Source organism: Odocoileus virginianus, chromosome 5 (assembly GCF_023699985.2).
Source record: "Odocoileus virginianus isolate 20LAN1187 ecotype Illinois chromosome 5, Ovbor_1.2, whole genome shotgun sequence".
Taxonomy (NCBI): Eukaryota; Metazoa; Chordata; class Mammalia; order Artiodactyla; family Cervidae; genus Odocoileus; species Odocoileus virginianus.
In genome coordinates, this window is record NC_069678.1 from 333,455 (window position 1) to 352,845 (window position 19,391).

At 39.0% G+C, this 19,391-nt stretch overlaps 1 long non-coding RNA gene across 1 annotated transcript; it reads left to right on the forward strand.

Moving 5' to 3' along the window:
- The first annotated feature begins 395 nt into the window (after positions 1 to 395).
- Positions 396 to 16,437, forward strand: LOC139035100 (uncharacterized). Its single transcript, XR_011487608.1, has 2 exons — positions 396 to 3,296; positions 5,071 to 16,437. It is a non-coding gene; the product is annotated as an uncharacterized lncRNA (long non-coding RNA).
- The last annotated feature ends 2,954 nt before the right edge of the window (positions 16,438 to 19,391 follow it).

A 19,391-nucleotide genomic window follows, 5' to 3' on the forward strand; every position in this document is an offset into this window, starting at 1 on the left:
GATCCTGAAAGAATTTTAAAACAACTCTCAAAAGAATCAAACTGAACACAAGTAACTTAACTTCTGAGAACAAATTTCAACAATCTTTAAAAACAAAATACAGTAAGGACAGGAAAATACGACCCAGAACCAGGATAAAATTCAGACAATCGAAACAAACTCAGAAATGAAAGAGATGATGGAATTAGGCAAAAAAGTTAAAACATACATTTTAATTATTCTTATATGTTCAAAAAGGAAAAGAAATATAAGCATAAGGAGGAGAGAAATGGAAGATATAAATGGAAGTCCAAAAGAAGATAAAATATTACAAATAGAAATATTACTAGATATAGTTAATAGAAGATTAGAGAGCACAGAAGAAATTTTCATTAAACTTGAAGACATAGGATTTATCCGAAATGAAGAGAGAAAAAAAGACTGAAAAAAGAGGTTGTAGTGACTTCTAGGACAATGTTAAAGAAGTATAGTATATCTAAAATTGTAATCTCAAAGACAGAGAATGAGGCAGAAAAATATGTGAAGAAATAAAGGCTCCACAGTTTCTAATTTGGGGGGGGGGTGCAAATAAACACACAGAATGAAGACTCTCAATGAACTCTTAAGCAAAACACACATAGCATACCACAATCAAATTACTGAAAACTAGGAAACTTATCAACTAGAAAAGGACACCTACTTTCAACAAAAATCACAAGGCACACTGAAAGACAAAAAAATTTAAAAATCTGAAGAGACAAAGCATGCATCATAACCAGATTCATATATCATATGTATTTTGGAATTATTGAAGAGGGAACTTAAAATAACTGATTAATAGGTTAAGGATTCTAGTGGAAAAAGTAGAAAACATGCAAATAACAGATGAGTAATATAAGCAAGGAGAAAGAAACTCTAAGAATCAAAGGAAATGCTATAAATCATTTGCTTTATAATCTTTTATAAAAAATATTTTATTTCTATTAATGCTATAAGTGCTATAAATCATAAATCAAAAACACTGTAACAGAAGTGAATAATGCCTTTGAGGGTAAACTGGATACTGCTGAGGGGAGAGGCAACGAGCTTGAAGAGAAGCCAGCATACTACTTACAGAGTTCTGTCGTTTAAGAAAGTTGTAATATGCACTCAGTGTGAGTATAATTGAATTTCTAGGCAATTTTTATCTCTAGGGCCCATGATTTATCAGTATATTCTATATTTAACAAGTAAATAACTGATTCATAAGAAATTACTCTGAAAATGTCTATAGCAGCATGTATATTTTTTTCCTTCAGGTCCATTGTCACCAAGTTCTTCCTTCAGAAATGGATGAAGTGTCACATATTTTTCCTTCTCAAGTGATTCACAAATAAAAAGTTTTAAATTCTATTGATATAAAGGCTATTCTAGATCAGAACCATACCATTTACTTCTAGAAATTTCTCACCTGTCTTTGCTAACTCTATTAGCTTTGGGCCTTTCCAGTTTTTCTTCTTTTGTGCATGTCAGCCAGAGAGGAATGTAAAGGGTTAAACAAAAAGCAATATATATTAATATAGTAAATAAAAAATAAAACAAGAGAAAAATTTTATAAGAGATAGGAGGGAGGAATTGGGAATACTTTGTTATAAGATACCTCCACTAAGCATGAAGAAGCAGGCAAATTAATTGTAAATATGTGTTGCAAACTATAGAGCAACCACTGAAAAAATATACTCAATTACACAAAAAGTGAGTGTAATTGGTATGCTAACAGAGGAGATAAAATGGAATCATGCAAAATACTCAGTTAAAACAAAAAAGGCAGAAAAGAAGGGAGAGATAAAAAAGAACAAGTTCAATAAATAATTACAAACATAGTAGGTATTAATCTAGTGATATCAATAATCACTTAGGTTAAGGATTAGGTTATGGAGTATCACTTAAAATATGAGTGGTCCTAATGTATCATTTAAAAGAGAGATTGTCAGGGTGGATAAAAAATAAGATTCAATCACCATATTTGAATATAGATGTCATTCCCAGATTGCCTCAAGACAACTGCTTTTTGTCATCTGGTTTCCTGTTATTAAAAATAGTTAATTAGCTTCCCTACTAACTGGTATATCCAGATAGTATGAACTTCATGGAGAGGCTTTAGCAAAATGGTGGCAGACTGAATATAAAGGAGTAATAATGTTGAACCAGTCAAGTAACCTCACCTTCTTAATCCAGGTGCGTTTAAGGATGACTATTCTCTGTCATCCTTGGGAAGCAGGGATTATTACTTCTACTTTACATTTTGTGAAAATGTGAAAGTGTTAGTCGCTCAGTCAAGTCCGACCCTGTGATCCCATGGACTATAACACCTGCCAGGCTCCTCTTCCATGGAATTCTCCAGCAAGAATACTGGAGTACAGGGTAGCTATTCCCTTCTCCAGGAGATCTTCCCAACCCAGGGATCGAATTCATGTCTCCTGCATTGCAGGCAGATCCTTTGGTCTGAGGCTTTCCATTTTACAAAATGGTTAAAATAAGGGTCTCTGATGCACTCTAGACTGGAAACCAACTTTCTCCCACATGGCCCACACTTAAAACTCCACGGACCCCCTCTATTCTACTCAACATTTGTCGGTGCCTACTCCCTGTCATCTGCCATTCCCATTGTGGTTTTGTAAGAAAATGGGTCATCAGTCCCTAAAACTGTGAATTTAAAGACATTTTTCTTTGGCTTTAAAAAATCAGGTATGTAATAATAAAGATCCAGCAAACCACTGAAAGCAAATGGCACCTATGAAAATCTCTGGTGATTCTGCCTTTTCCTCTTTCTTTCTTGGTCCTGCTCAGAGCTGTCTCATTGGCAGGCAGCCGCCTGTGAAATGCACACATTTCAAATCAAATGGTTCCAGGAGCTCATAATTGCTGCCAAACGTGTGCAGATTTTAATAGCCCATTTTCATTAGCCCTGTGTGAAATCACCTGTCTCTGTGTTGTTACCCAACTTAATTGTCAATTATGGTGATTAAGTTTGGCTTTCACTACCATCTCTGGTAATCATTAGTATTATCTCTGAGGCTGAACGAAGGAAAAAAATGCCAGGAAGAAAATCATTTTGTAAGTGAAGGCGAATATTTTGGTGTCAGTGAATGAGGTAGCCTTTTTCTTTTTTCAGGTTGAACCAAACTTGAGTCTAGCTGTCATTTCCAATTTGCCTTTAGATATCTCAGGATAAATCAACTCTCTTTTGTCACTTGGTTTCCTGTCATCAAGGAGAGGTTCCTGATACCCATCCCCTTCCAATTCTTCAGAGGTGTGCTCCATCACTAATTAGGAAAGTAAGTAAGATAATTAATACCTTTAAAGTGCTTTCAGTAATGTTGATGAATCTAAGTGTAATAGGTGAAGCCCTAGAAACTTTTGTGGGGTTGCACAGAAAGTGCTGCCAAAGGGAAATGAGATTTTGATGGCTGATACATTCTGATTTCATCAGCCCTGTTAAATTTTGAACTTCTAGCCTTGGCCTCCTATATAGAATTATCTAATTGTGACTCTTAACAGTTTACTTTTTTCTGGAATGTGGAATGAACAATAATGAAAGTAAAGAAAACCATAATTTCTTTCCTTCCTCCTTTACAAATTTTAATTTAGTAAAATCCCCAACCCCATTTCTGTTATGCTTTTATGGGATTGGGATTTTAGGACATGACAGAATAATGAAAGATATTTTTAAAATGATATCATTAGACATTCTCTCTAGTATTTGAATGCCATATGTCCCCAGTGTTTCCAACACTCTTAAGGTGATAGTTTCCTTGATCTTTCCAAAACACTTTGAGGAAAAGAGTAAGAGATTTTTTTTCCCTATCAATAATATAACAGGGAGAAAGAAATTAAATAATGCAAGCTTAAGGGATATGGAGAGTGAAACAGTAACTATTTACTGCCTTCTGGAATAGAGAGTGAATATCTCACACAGTCCTTAATAACATCACCTAAGAGCATAACCTAGCAGAGACTCCGGCAAGTCTAGACTGAGGCTGAGAAGAATTATAAAGGAATTAGCTTTCTGGATAGCTTCCCATCTCTTCAACTTAAAAAAAGAAATTTCCTAAGTCAGAAAGAGAAACACCAGTACAGTATACTAATGCATATATATGGAATTTAGAAAGATGGTGACAATGACCCTATATGCAAGGTCATATAGGGTCATATAGCAAAGGTCATATAGCAAAAGAGACACAGATGTAAAGAACAGACTTTTGGACTCTGTGGGAGAAGGCGAGGGTGGGATGATTTGAGAGAATAGCATTGGAACATGTGTATTGCCATATGTGAATTAGATGACCAGTCCAACTTCAATGCATGAAGCAGGGCACTCAAAGCCAGTGCCATGGGACAACCCAGAGGGATGGGATGGGGAGGGAGGTGGAGGGGCTCAGGACGGGGGACACGTGTACACCCGTGGCCCATTCATTTCAACGTGTGGCAGAGATCACCACAATATTGTATTAGCCTACAATTAAAATAAATTAAAAAAAAAAATCTTCCCCCAAAGAGAATATGATTTAAAATATCACCTAGGAATAAAAGAGGAGGATTTGGGGTTCATGCACATACGCTATTGATACTATGTATAAAATAGAGAACTAATGAAAACCTACTGTATAGCACAGGAACCCTACTCAATGCTCTAAGTGGGAAGGAAACCCAAAAAAGGAGGTATATGTATATGTATGGCTGATTCACTTTGCTGTACAGCAGAAACACAACATTGTAAAGCAACTATACTCCAATAAAAATTAATTTTAAAAAGGTGTGATGAACACACCAAAGGTAACTCAGAAACAGGAGTCATTAACTTCATGATATAAAACAGCAATGTTGACTTCTAGGAGAATAGCCCAAGACCTTCTTGGGCTCTCTTTCACCCAATACTTCCCTGTCTCCTGCCCTCTCACAGGATGACTTGGGATACAGTGGGAGACTCTCCCTTAAAGGAGGAGTCCAGGTTTAGACTGGCCAGTTACCAGCGGGTAAAGCTCATAAAGAGAACAGTCTCTGTGTGCATGAATGTGGTGTTTCCTCTTCTCTCCTTTTGTTTCCTTCCAGGGGAAGCCTTGGCCGTCTTTCCTCCTCTTCTCCCATGTGATGGCAGGATCTAGTGCTCAGGAGTGAGAAGACCCATGGCAGGTAGCAGAGGTCAAGTCTGCATGCAAACTGCAACTGGTACTTGTCTTTTCCTTGTTGCCTGTTATAGTTGTAGGATCGGGGAGGAGGGTTTGGTTTTTAGGAAGGTTTACAAAGAGTGGGCCCAAAGCCTGCTTTGTTTCCATGCGATTAAAAAAAAAAATCCAACCCACTTAGAGAAATAATTTCTCCAAACTGTACAGCCTAGACCTCCGGAATTTAGAGACTAGTCTATAGACATTGCACAATATTACTTTACTTCCTTTGGTTTACTTCATCTTTTGTCTATAACCATCAGAATCATTTAAATGGAAGGGTTATACAGAATCCCTAAAACCCCTGAATAAAATATCACTTTGCTGCTGCTCCTGCTGCTGCTAAGTCGCTTCAGTTGTGTCCGACTCTGTGCAACCCCATAGATGGCAGCCCACCAGGCTCCCCCATCCTTGGGATTCTCCAGGCAAGAGTACTGGAGTGGGGTGCCATTACCTTCTCCAAAATATCACTTTAATATAGTATTAAGGTCAACCTATAATAGAATCTCCATTCTATTATGTGCAACACCTGATCCAATATCCACTCTATCCCTCAATCTCAATTCTTTCATCAATAAATAAAGCTACAAAGATGTTGACTTTAACCTCAGCTGTAAAGGGGGGTTGAACTATGCATTTTTTAATTTAATTTTTAATTGGAGGAAAATTGTGTTACAGTGTTGTATTGGTTTCTGCCATATAACAACACAAATCAGCCATAAATATATAGACCCCCTCCCTCTTGTGCCTTCCTTCCCTCCACCCTATCCCACCCCTCTAGGTCATCACAGAGCACCAGGCTGGACTCCTTCCCACTAGTTATCTATTTTACATATGATAATATAAATATATGTCAAGGCTACTTTCTCAGTTTTCCTAACCTTCTTCTCCCACTGTGTCCACATGTCCATTCTCTACATCTCCATTCCTTCCCTGCAAATAGGAACTATGCATTTTTATATTTACTTTTTAACCTGTCTTTTTATCCATTAGGTGGTAAGTAATTTGAATGCAAGAATCATGCCTTATTTTCTGTGCTTCAAGGCACTGATTCAGTGTCTTTCATATGGTAACTTTCTAAGTCCTATCTGTAGTACCAGAATAATAAGTTCTCAGAATTGGAAAGGATCTGAGAAGTCATAGGACCCAATCCCACATCCTGGGATGAACCTCCTCTCAAACTTCCAGGGTAAGTGGTTCATCTTCATGGATGAAGGGAGGAGGAGTTTATCTCCCAGGGGAGCCTGCTGCCTCACACAGGCTCCATACTGTTGTACAGTCCTCGTTGTTGGAAAGTGCTTCCTTACCTTGTGCTGAAATTCGTCTCCCTATGAGATAGGCCATCCATCATACCTCTTGCTGTTCTCAGAACCACACATTGTCCCTTCCTGAGTGCATCTCATAGCTCTTCAAGGATTCAAAGTAGCTTTCATGTTCAGTTCAGTCGCTCAGTCGTGTCCGACTCTTTGCGACCCCATGAATCGCAGCATGCCAGGCCTCCCTGACCATCACAAACTCCCGGAACTTACTCAAACTCATGCCCATTGAGTTGGTGATGCCATCCAGCCATCTCATCCTCTGTTGTCCCCTTCTTCTCCTGCCCCCAATCCCTCCCAGAATCAGGGTCTTTTCCAGTGAGTCAACTCTTCGCATGAGGTAGCCAAAGTATTGGAGTTTCATCTTCAGCATCAGTCCTTCCAATGAACAGCCAGGACTGATCTCCTTCAGGATGGACTGGTTGGATCTCCTTGCAGTCCATGTTAAAGGGGTTTAAATAACCTCCATTCCTTTATGTGTTCTTCAGAGGAAATGTCTTTCAGGACCATGTATCTCTCCTTTTGAGGTTGGTTGGTCAAAATTTCTCATAAACTGTGAAGTCTGGAATCAACCACACAGAACAATGAGCAGAGAAAAGAGTGGACAAAACTTCTGTCCATGTATTTATGCTTAGGAAAACAGCTTTTCTGGCAGTGGTTCTATTGCCTATTTATGAATAACTTACAGCCACAGTGAAAACACACATCTCATTTCATGCAAAATTCTGTGGAGTCCAATCTTACCCATTCCAAACTTGTGCAGCCACGTTTGGAGACCAGGTAAATGGCTTTATATGAATCCCTATTAATTGACTGTCCTCACTGATCAAGCCTGTTGAGATGTTCTTAAAACCCTGGCTCGATTAGGAATAATGATCCCTTTCTCAAGTGTTACTGTGAAGATTAGATGAAATAATGCATACAAAGCACATAGAATTCCCCACACATAGAAATTACTTAATAAACAGTTCATATTATTATAGCCAACCTAGTGATGGATTGACTCTAACTCTCTACCAGTTCTGGCATTCTGGGATTTTATTATTTTCAGGATAAACAGGTAATTTGGAACTCCTCCTGGTTCTCAGTTTCATACTTAGCCTAACATTTTTGTTTGTTGCACGTTATTATACCCTGCTCTTGACCTAAATAGTAAAGAATCTGCCTGCCAATGCAGGAGACATAAGAGGCACAGGTTTGATCCCTGGGTCGGGAAGATCCTCTGGAGGAGGGCATGGCAACCCACTCCAGTGTTCTTGCCTGAGAATCCATAAACAGTGGAGCCTGGTGGGCTATGGTCCATGGGGTCGCAAAGAGTCAGACACGACTGAAGTGACTTAGCACACACACATGCACACACGCACGCAGGCATGACCTAAAAAGTTCAGAAGTAACAGGTTAAAAAGCAAAACTTTCCTTTCCTACCTCTACAACTTAGTTAGCCAAGTGATACAAGGAAAGATCACCAGACTGTCACCAGCAGTAAATTATTTACTAAAGAAAAAGAGTTTGCTCAGAGGACAGAGTCAGAAGCATTCATTAAGAATTATTAAGCAGGAAAAATTTCAATGCTGGGTGTGAAATCAGAAAACAGAAATAAAACATGATGCAAAAAAAGACGTTTTTGTATTTAATACAAATTTGAGTCAATAAATGAAATAATTTGATGTATGTAGATATATAAAATGAGTTAAATATAGCTTTAAGGAGTGATTTTTAGCTGGTTGCACGATTAAGACCCTGAAAGTAAGTAAAGTTAAGTCACTCAGTCATGTCCAACTCTTTTTGACTCTTTGCAACCCCGTGGACTGTAGCCTACCAGGCTTCTCCCATGGGGTTTTCCAGGCAAGGGTACTGGAGTGGGTTGCCATTTCCTTTTCCAGACGATCTTCCCCACCAAGGGATTGAACCCAGGTCTCCTGCATTGTAGGCAGACGCTTTACAGTCTGAGCCACCAGGGAAGTCTAAGACCCTGAAAGTTGCCATCAAACTGGCATTGCCAAGTTTCTCAAAGTGTAATTCAAGGATTTCATGCACTGGAATCACCAGAGTACTTGTTTAAAATGAAGATTCCTACCCACTACTATATATAAGTGAATGTGAAGTTGCTCAGTCATGTTCGACTCTTTGTGACCCCATGGACAGTAGCCTACACCAGGCTCCTCCCACATGGGATTTTCTAGGCAAGAGTACTGGAGTGGGTTGCCATTTTCTTCTCCAACTATACATAAAACAGTCAACAAAGATCTACTGTATAGCACAGTGAGCTCAACTCAATAATTTGTAATAACCTATGTGGGAAAAGAGACTGAGAAAGAACGGAAATATGAATATGTATATGGATATATTCACATGTATAACTAAATCACTTTGTTGTACACCTGAAACGAACATAACACTGTAAATCAACTATCCTCCAATATAAAATTTAAAAAAAATTTTTCATGAAGATTCCTAGATGTTGAATCAAACCACTGAACTGGAATTGTTAAGATTAGACCCAGGAATTTGAATTTTAACCATGGCATGTGTAGATTCTGTCCACAAAAAAATGAGACCCTCTGCAGTGTAATGGGTACCTGGAGGAAAGAGAGTGAACTTCATCACCTGTACCTTCACACACATCTACTGTAGGCCTCAAGTCACCTCCTTGGAAGCTGTGTAGTTTGGAAGTTCTCATTCATTTTGGGCCACAGGGGACACCATGTAGAGCAACTGGGGTCTTCACAGTCATCAGACCTCCAATGTGCCTCAGTAGGATAACTTACCCAGGAGTTGGCTAATCCCTGAAAGGCCAGAGAGACCCCTCCACCACTGACAACCCCATATAACCAGAAAGGCATTTGTAAGATATTTTGAGGGCATTAGAGTCAACTTCCTGAATCACAATTTGGGGCCCTGCTCCTGACCCACTTGAGTTCAGGGCTAGCTGTCACATTTGTCCCATGTGGAAAAGGAACGGACATGTACCCAGGTTGTGACAATCAAATCACTGAAGGGATTTTGGAACTGGGTCTGTAGTTGGTTATGATTTGCTAGCACATTTTGTTAGAAACAGAATGTGTAAATTTGAGATCTGCATCCACTCTGTGGACAAAAAAGCAGAGAAAAGTAATTAGTTGTATAAGAAAATGGGCAAAGAGAAGCAAAGACATAATAGTTCTTGTTTCCAGCTTCTTCTTCATGGTCCATTCTTCCTGCATTCTTTCCCTTGGGTCCATGAAAGACCTCTGTATCCTTGTGCCAAATGCCCCTTCACTTCTTTTTTATATCACACCAATTCAAGGGACTTTCTAATACTTTTTAGCTAAAAGAATCCTAATTAGCTAAGTCCATTTTGCCATGTAACAATTTATTTTTTTTCACCTCCTAGTATGCAATCTCTTCTGGTTATCTACCCCTCCACTCACATCTCTGTGTTCTGTGCTTTTTTTAAAAAAATATTTTGGCCATGGCATGTGGGATTTAGTTTCTCAAACAGGGATCAAACCTGCAACCCTGCAGTTGAAGCACAGTGTCTTAATCACTGGACCATAAGGGAAGTTCCTGTGTTCTGTGTTTCTGATTCAATTTCCTGCTGCTGTCCTCCCACCCAAACTTTCCACAGAATGTTTCCTATAACTGACAAGCTTTTCTCCATCTTTAACTCTCTTCTGGCTTTAATTGGAGTCCAGTTCTCCCCAGAGGCTAACCATTCCCTGTGTTCCTCTCAAGGGGAGGCTTCTCTTTTCATATGTCTTGTTTCCTGTGATTAAGGAATGTCCACTGGGGTTTGTCCAGAAAGAAGTGGCAGATTAGCTACTTGGTAAGCATCTTATGTTTGAGATGCCTTCTGTTACCCTGTTGTCTCCCCATCACAGTGGGGAGACATGCACTCATGCACTTCATTCTCTAGCAAAACTGAGATTCTTTTCATCCTTGGTCTTTTCCATGTGCTGTTCCCACTGCCTGATAATCTTTTTAACCTTCTTCCCCAGACTAACTTCTACTCCCCCTTTTGTGCTCAGTTGCTAAATCATGTCCAACTCTTTGCGACCCCTGTGGACTGTAGCCCGCCAGGCTCCTCTGTCCATGGGATTTCCCAGGCAACATACTGGAGTGGGTTGCCATGTCCTTCTCCAGGGGATCCTGCCAACCCAGGGATCAAACCCACATCTCCTGCATTTGGAGTCCTTTACCGCTGAGCCATCAGGGACGCCCACTCACCCTTTAGGTCTCACTAACATGTCCCTCACTCTGGGAAGTTTTCCCTGATACCTTTTCTGAGAGTCATGCTCCCTTGCTCTTCTCCCATTATAGTGTGTTCCCCTAGCTTCATATTTAACCACCTTCCAATACTACTGGGCCAATCATCAGTCTTTCCTATAGACTTTAAGTCCCACAGAACCAAGGGTTTTGTAGTTCTTATTTTTACTTTCCCAACACACATGAGAGAAAGAGGGGATTTGGCCTAATTTTGAACTCCCAGTTGCTGGGAACAGTGTTAGGTCTCTCTTGGCAGGAATTCCATAAACATTTGTTAAGGAAATGAACAGTCTTCCTCTGAGCTAAGAATATATCAACCTGCAGATTTCCATAATACGATGGCACATTTGGGATCCTGAGAGATAAAGAGGCCTTAGCTAGGGGCCAAAAGATATATGAGGGAGTTTTGCAACTTCAAGAGAGCAAGACGTTGTTTTGTAATGAGTTGATTATAGTACTTGGGATATTCCCTGGGTGAGAATCTGCTTCCAGGCCTGAAAGTGTGGGACAGACCCAGAAAATGACAGTATGACAGGAGCTAACATGGCTCTGCTTATTCTGTACCACCATGGATGAGCCCCCTCCTCACCCCCTCTCTTTTCCTCCTGTGTCGATCTTCATTTCTGATGCAAGGGAACGCAGAAAGCATGGTGGTTGTCTTTTAAATTTGTCTCCTAACCTTGAAAATCCTTTCTGCTCTCCTTGTTTCTCACCACTTATCCCAGGACAAACACTGGTGGCTTTTTTCTGTGTATATTAGATAAGAAACTGAATTCAGTCAAGGTACAAGTACTTGTCCCTTATTTGCCCCTTATTATTGTATTCCATATTTCATAGCATTCCCAGCTAGTCTAAAGCTTCCTGCCTTGACTGAAAAATTCAGTTTCTTATCTAATGTACACAGAAGAAAAGCCAATAGTGTTTGTCCTGGGGTAAGTACAAGTCAGATGAGCAAGAGACATGGGTTTGATGCCTGGGTTGGGAAGATCCCCTGGAGAAGGAAACAGCAACCTGCTCCAGGATTCTTGCTGGGAAATCCCATAGACAGAGGTGTCTAGTGGGCTACAGTCCATGGGGTTGCAAACAGCAGACATGACTAAGCATGCACACACACTCAAGATGATTATAAAAGACAAATATCTGAAAGTATCTGGAGAGTGTTATTAATCAAGATTTAATTTTCAGGCCCTTTTCAGAGATAAAGCAATTGCTTTCTGAAATTTTCCTTCACATCCATGAATGACTTCATAATTATCTATCTCATGGTCCAAATAGACAGGTAACCCTGAGCACAGGTAACAGAAAGATAGTGCTTGGTAAGACTTCTGTTATATTATTCTTCATTTTTTGAAGCACATTTTCTTACTTAAATAGCCAACATTAAACACAACCATTTAAAATATTATTAGTATATGAAAAACATAAGATCCAAATAAACAATTAGAAAAGAATGTCTATATGTGAATAACTGAGTCACTTTGCTACACAGCGGAAATTGGCATAACATTATGATCAATTATATGTCAACAAAAATTAAAATGGAATAAAAAAATAAGCAGGTAAAATCAGACATCTTTCTCAGTCTTCGCTGATGGTCCAGTGGTTGAGAATCTACCTCACAATGCATGGGACGCAGGTTCAGTTCCCGGTCTAGTAAGATACCAACCATATGCTGCAGGGCAGCTCAGTCCATGCACAACAACTACTGAGCGCATGCTCTAGAGTCTGAAAGCCACAGGAGAAACCACTGTAGTGCAAAGCCCACACACCACAAGTGGAGACTAGCCCCTGCTCACTCCCACTAAAGAAAGCCTAGGCGCAACAACAGAGACCCAGCACTGCCAAAAATAATTAAAAATAAAGTTTAAAAATCTTTCTCACATTACATATCACTGCTCAGTCTAATCCTGATTCATATTCTCAGGCTTTGGTAAAGGTTTCCTTCTAATTCATCTGAGTTTTTATACTACTTTCATTCCTAGAACATCTTATTAGGATAACCGTGGATTTCAGGTGATCTTGGTACCACGACTTCCCTCAGACACAGCCACGGGTGACTTCTTTACCCAACTTGCCTATTGGGACTAAATATAGAACTCTGCTGCCTTCCCCTCTGGCTCATCTTCTCCTGTTTCTTTTACAGCTTCTCTTATAAGCAGCATAAGCGGAAAGAGAACAATTAGTCATGTTAGTTGGTTGTATAAGTAGTAGGAACCTCTGTGACTATCTTTTTCATGATAAGGGAATAATATTTTATTCTCCTCAGAACAATAATAGGAGCTATTCCTCTTTGAAGCAGTTTTTCCTCACTAGGAAGTCCTTAAGTTTGCATAAAATGATTTCTCACAGCAGTTGCTCTAGAAAGTTGTTGCACGCACAAAGTGCTTCCAGTTAAAGAAAGCAGGTGCCTTTTTGTAGAAGACAAGTTTTAAGAAAACACACACACACACAGAAAATTTTGCAACACTTTACAACAAATATTCTCTGGAATTCTATCTTACCACAATCATCCATGAAGTTCAGACGAACACATGTGCTATGGTCATACTGAGGCATTTCTTTTGGTTTCTAAGATTATTTGTCTTCCCAACTGTAAAAGTGCAGAAATACCAAAGGCTGCCAGCAAAATGTCCATTGGTCACTGAGTCAATGAATCCTGGATCTACTGCTGGGAAACCGTGATTTATCCTCCTCGGCAACCAGGATCATTAACAGGAGCAGAATGGCCATGTGAGGGGCCTCCTTCTTCCCACTCTCCTCCATTCAATGTTTTTCCCTTGGAGTCCTCACCTTCTGTGTGCACCATGGGATGAGTCAGTGGAGGACCTGACCCACAGTCACCAGAACTTGCCTTGTGGGTTACTAAACTGAGCCAAAGGATGCCAGAGGAAGTGCATTCTAGAAAGGAAATCTTTTCACCAAATTGATTTCCAAATTTTCAGAAAACAAGTCAGAAGTTACTGATAGAGACTCATTCTTTTTCTAGTGATTTATATTTATCGGTTGAGATTCTAAGCTAGAAACTCAGTCTCTCTCACCTTTCATTTATGTAGGAGGGATACTTAAGTAAGGAGAGAAAAGTAATATTAACAACCACAGCATGACCTCATTTAACCCCCTAGTAACCCTGTGGATTAAATACTATTATTATCTGTAATATACATATGAGGAAGCTGAGGCTTAAATAGTGAGTAACCTGCCCAAAGTTCTTAGAACTGAGATATAGACCTGGGATAAGACCCTTACTCTATCCTTGCTCAGCTCTTTTATAGTTCTTGGCTGGCATACCCCAAGGGGATATGAACAGAGGTAGGGTGGGGCTCTGGTTCTGCTCCAGAACACTCAGGCTCTACTGAAAAGGGAGGAGGCTTCTTGGGCCACTAGGTGAAGCTAAGAGTTCTGTCCTTTTATTTAAGGGTCAGTAAGCAAATGAAAGAAACCTGGAAGATAAAAGGAGCTTCTTACAAACTTACCCAAGGTGGCAGTTTCAGTCAAATCTCTCTACTTCACTCACTCCTTGGTGAGGAGTGGATGTTTAAAGATTGTTAATTTTGTGACTTTGGGGATGGGTTGTCTTTGATTTTTTTTTTAAGAGATCTTATGCCTGACCTGCTCAAATTCCCCTTTTCAACTGAGAGTTTCAAAGGCATTTGATGATGCTTTATATTTAAAAACTATATTAGTGATGGGAGCCATATGAAAATGACCCAATCCTAAATCTTTATAGGAACAATCTTTTCTCTCACTTTGAAGGCTTGAGTTAGCTAATGTAACATGGAAGGTAAGAGAGAAGAGAATGTTTCAACCACACACTGCCACAGAAAAGCAAATGGCCTGCCAGTGATGCTGATTCATTGCTAAGTCGCACGATTCTGAAAGAATCAATTGAGTTATCCTGAGTGCAATCTTTAACCAGCCCCCTCCCTGTTCATATATACATATTCATCACTTTTATCAGAAGATAATCCATTCTGGAAAGGCAGCTGCTTTCTAAATAAATTGCTGCTTCCTTAGCAGCTGAATCCAACAGGCTGTTTTTCTCACTTGAGTGAATTTGTTCTGACAACAGTGCATGCCAGTCATTTGCTCTTTTCCTTTCATAATTTGGTTTTATTATTAGTCTATTCATTATGTTTATTGGCTCTGTCCATTATTTGGGAGCCTTAGTACATATTTACAAGTGCAATAAAAAGAGACAGCCTCAGCTATTATAGCTTAGAGTCTAATAGGCAAAGACATAAAATGAACCCTCTATCTTCTACCTCTAACTGAAACCATGGGGGGCTACTGGTTGACTCACCAAACTGACTAGCTAAAACAATGTGATCCAGATAATGCAAACAAGTAAATGGTTTGCTTGATTTTTTCCCCCAGCTGATTCAAATTCAAATTTAAATAATCCTTTTAAAAATAATTATTAATATACAAGGGGTTCCCAGGAGGCCCTAGTGCTAAAGAACACACCTACCAATGCAGGAGACATAGATTTGATCCATGGGTCAGGAAGATCCCCTAAAAGAGGGCATAGCAACCCACTTCAGTTTCTTTCCTGGAGAATCCCACAGACAAAGGAGCCTGGTGACTGTAGCACATAGGGTAGCAAAGAGTAAGAGACACCTGAAATATCTTAGCACACCATGCACACATTAACATAAAATTCACATACCATAAAACTCACCCCTTTAAAGTGTACAATTCAGTGGGTTTTGTGTTTTTTTTAACACTATATTCACAAAGTTGAGTAGCCATTACCACCTTCTAATTCCAGGACATTTTCATCCCCACCCCCCAAGAGGATCTCTTACCCAACAACAGTCTTTTCTCCTCCCCGAGCACTCTTGGCAACCACAAGTTTGCTTTCTTAGTCTATGGATTTGCTTTTTCTGGGCATCTTATATAATGGAATAACATGTGACCTTTTGTGTATGGTTCTTTCAATAAACAAAGTTTTCAAGTTCATCTATATTGTAGCATATTCATACTTCAATCCTTGATTATTCTTAAAGACTAATTTTTTTTAGAGCAGTTTTAGATTCACAGCAAAATTGAGAGGAAGCATAGAGTTTGCTTATACACTTCCTGCCCCAACACATGCATAGCCTCCTCCATTATCAACACCACTCCCACCAGAATGGTACATCTGTTAAAGTGGAAAAACCTACATTGACACCTCATAATGACCCAAAGTTCATAGTTTATATTGTAATTCACTCTTGGTATTGTACATTCTATCAGTTTGGACAAATGTATAATATATACATCATTATCGTATCATTAAATGATATTTCATGGTCTAGATGTACCACTATTTATCCACTCACCTACTGAAGGACATCTTGGTTACTTCTAACTTTTGTCAATTATGAATAATCCTGCTATAAATAATCCATGTGCAGATTTTTGTGTGAACAAAAGCTTTCAATTCCTTTGAATGATTACCAATAAGCATGAATGCTAGATAACATTTGTATCTATTCTTCGGTGAAGTGTCTGTTGAAGTCTTTGGCCAATTTTAAAACTGGATCATCTTCTTATTGTTGAGTTTTAAGAGTTCTTTGTATATTTTATATAAATCCTCCATCAGATGTGTCTTTTGCAAATATTTTTTCTAAGTTTGTGGTTTCCTCATTCTCCTGACATTATCTTTCACAGAGTAGAAGTTATTAATTTTAATAAAGTTCAATATCAATTAATTCTTTCAAGGTCTGTGTCTTTGGGGTTGTATTTGAAGTCATTGCTCTATCCAAGGTAATCTAGTTTTCCTTCTATGTTATTCTTTATAATTTTACATTTAGGCCTTTGATTCATTTTCAGTTAATTTTTGTGAAGGGTGTAAAAGCCTTGTATCTATATTCACTCCTTTGCATTTAGATGTCCAGTGGTTCCAGCACGAATTGTTTTATTATTTTTATTTATTTATTTTTTGCTGTGTTGGGTCTTCACTACTGCTTGTGGACTTTCTCTAGTTGCAGTGAGTAGGGGCTACTCTCTAGCTGTGGTATGCAGGCTTCTTATTGCAGTGGCTTCTCTTGTGGAGCATAGCCTCTAGGGTATGTGGGCTTCAGTAGTTGTCGTGGGGCACAGGCTTCATTGCCTTGTGGAATGTGGGGATCCTCCTGGACCAGGGATTGAACCAGTATTCCATGCATTGCAAAGTGGATTCTTAACCACTGGACTACCAATGAAGCCCCTATTTATTTTTAATAGAATTATAGTTCATTTACAATATTATATTACTTTTAAGTATATAGCATAGTGATTCAATATTTTTATAGTTTACACTCCATTAAAAGTTTTAACAAGATAATGGCTATAATCCCCTGTGCTGTACAATATATCCCTGTTGCTTATCCATTTTATACATGATAGTTCATATCTGTCAATCTCATAACCCTAATTTTCCCCTCTCTCTTCACTCTTTTCTTTGGTAACTGCTAATTTGTTCTCTACATCTGTGAGTCTGTTTCTGTTTTGCATATACTTTTGTTTGCATTATTTTTTTAGATTCCATTATCTTTTTAAAAAAAATTCATTTATTTGGCTGCGCCAGGTCTTAGTTGCAGCATGTGGGATCTAGTTCCCTGACCAGGGATCAAACCTGGGCCCCCTGCATTGGGAGCTCAGAGTCTTAACCACTGGGCCAGCAGGGAAGTCCCAGATTCCATTATCTTAATTGCAGATGATATCTAATATATAGAAAATCATGAAGATTCAACCAAAAAAACTGTTATAGCTAATCAAATTTAGTAAAGTTGAAGGATATAAAATCAACATACAGAAATTAATTGTATTTCTATACATTAAGAACAGAACATTTGTGGGAAAATATCTCATTCACAATAGCATTAAAAACAATGAAATAATCCGGAATAAATTTAACCAAAGAAGGTAAAAGATATGTATACTGAAAACTACAAGACTTTGATGAAAGAAATTAAAGAAGACACAAACAAATGGAAAAATATCCTGTGTTCATGGATTGGAAGAATTAATGTTCACACTACCCAAAGCCATTTATATATTCAATGCAATAGCTATCAAAATTCCAATGCCTTTTTTTTTTTTTACAGTAATACAGTAAACAATCCTAAAATTCACATGAAATCACAAAGGACCCTGAATAGGTAAAGTAATCCTGAGAAAGAACAAAACTGGAGGCATCACACTTGCTGATTTCAAACTATACTGCAAAGCATAGTATTCCAAACAGTATGATACTGGCATAATAACATATATACATCAATGGAACAGAATAGAGAGCTCAGAAATTAACCCATATGTATATATATGGCCAACTAATATTTGACCAAGAATATTCAATGGGGAAAGGATAGTCTCTTCAATAAACAGTGCTGGGATAACTGGATAACCACATGCAGAAAATAAAATTGGACACCTAGAATACACCACTGACAAAAATGAACTCAAAATGGATTAAATACTTGAATATAAGATCTGAAACTGTAAAACTCATAAAAGAAAACAGGGGGAAATCTCCTTGACAATGTCTTAGCAATGATTTTTTTGGTAATGATGCCTTAAGCACAAATGACAAAGCAAAAATAAATCAGCGGGACTATATCGAACTAAGAAAGTTCCTAGGCAGCAAAAGAAATTATCAACAAAATGAAAAGAAAATGTTCAAAATGGGATAAAATATTTGCAAACCATATATCTGCTAAGAGGGTAATATCCAAAATATAGAAAGAACTCACAGGACTCAGGGGGAAAGTAACAAACAATCTAAAAAATGAGCAGAAGATCTGAATAGGTATTTTTTCCAAAGAAGACAAATAAATGACCAACAGGGACACAAAAGGGTGCCCAACATCACTAATCATCAGGGGAATGCAAACCAAAACAATGAGATATCACCTCACACTTGTCAGAATAGAAAACAGGGCAGAAGATAAGAGATTAAAAAAAAAAATTAGAGATAATGAGTGTTGGAAAGGATGTGGGGAAAGGGGAAACTTCAGGCAGTATGGGTACCCAAAGGGCAGCCATATGGAAAACAGTATGAAGGTGCCTCAAAAACTAAATACAGAACTGCCATATAGTTCAGTGATGGTAATTATCCAAAGGAAATAGAAATAGTAACTCAAGGGCTTCCCTGGTGGCTCAGTGGTAAAGAATCCACCTGCCAATACAGGAGACATGGGTTCAATCTCTGGTCCAGAAAGATCCCACATGCTGCAGAGTAATTAAGCACCACAGCTACTGAGCCTGTGCTCTAGAACCCCGTCTGTCTATGCTTAATCACTGTCGTGTCCAACTGTTTGCAACCCCATGGACTGTAGCCTGCAAGGCTCCTCTGTCTATGGGGATTCTCCAGGCAAGAATACTGGAGTGGGTTGCCCTGCCCTCCTCCAGGGGATCTTCCCAACCCAGGGATCAAACCCAGGTCTCCCACATTGCAGGCAGATTCTTTACCATCTAAGCCTCCAGGGAAGCCCAAGAATACTGGAGAGGGTAGCCTATCCCTTCTCCAGGGGAACTTCCCAACCCAGGAATCGAACCAGGGTCTCCTGCCCTGCAGGCAGATTCTTCACCTGCTGAGCTACCAGGGAAGCAGCCCAGGAGCTGCAACTACTGAGCCCACAAACCACAACTACTGAAGCCCACATGCTCAAGAGCCTGTGCTCCT